Genomic DNA, 993 nt, shown 5'->3' on the forward strand with positions numbered 1-993 from the left:
GACGTAGCTAACTAGACATAGCTGCTGCACGGACTTGGGAATTATGAATTGAGAAATTAAGCATCATCAGAATTCACCCCTTTATACAGCAGCCAAGAAGCCTTGTTGTCTCAGTGGTGCCTCTTTCCAACTGCATTATTTAACAGGAGAGTCTCTGTAGATGTTGCATCTACATTCCAAGTTTTGATTTCATATCCTGTGTGCTTATTTCAAAAAGTGATGCTTAAAGGGAACATGACAATTAGATCTAAATTATGTGAATGGCCTGAAAAAGAAATACTGGCTTAAAGCAATGATGTTTATCTTGGGGTTGCAAAATTTTTGGATATGGGAGACTCCTGCCACCTCCAGATGAGAAAGGAACTGAAATGTCTCCCAGCTGATCTGATTATCACAGTCAACTTAATGACCTGGTCGGGCTGCCACATGATCAGTCCAGTTGATTGCTGCGTAATCGATTGAAATGATAAAAAAAAAAAAAAATAGCAGATTGCCTGGGCAGGGATGAGTTCAGTTATGGCACCCAGACACTGCCTTTGTGTGTACGCTTCCGTGTGTGTGTGTGTGTGTGTGTGTGTTTGCTTACATGTAAAAAAGTGTGTGTATTCTGGTGCTAAAATGTTCTCAACTCAGAAAAATGAAAGACAGACAGCAATTGAAGACAGTTAAAGCTTGTGTGCCAATTTAAGCCATATAATATTCAGACAACCTAAATGTCAGAGATAAAAAACTGTAATTGTTGCTATTACATAGGGACAATGGGATTAAATGTCAATAAAATGGTAACCACCACATGTTGTTAGATGGGAATTTGAGGAAGAAAATTATCTTGAATGCACACGACATATAGAAAACAACAGGAATGTAAATAAAAGGGCAGTGTATTATTTTTGGATGGGCTGGGTCTCAAACACAGAAAAAATGATGATATCCTTTGTATCCTAGGTAGTTTATACTTGACTTCCTATAGTACTTATTTATGACACTAAAAAA

Source organism: Papio anubis, unplaced genomic scaffold (assembly GCF_008728515.1).
Source record: "Papio anubis isolate 15944 unplaced genomic scaffold, Panubis1.0 scaffold98, whole genome shotgun sequence".
Taxonomy (NCBI): domain Eukaryota; kingdom Metazoa; phylum Chordata; class Mammalia; order Primates; family Cercopithecidae; genus Papio; species Papio anubis.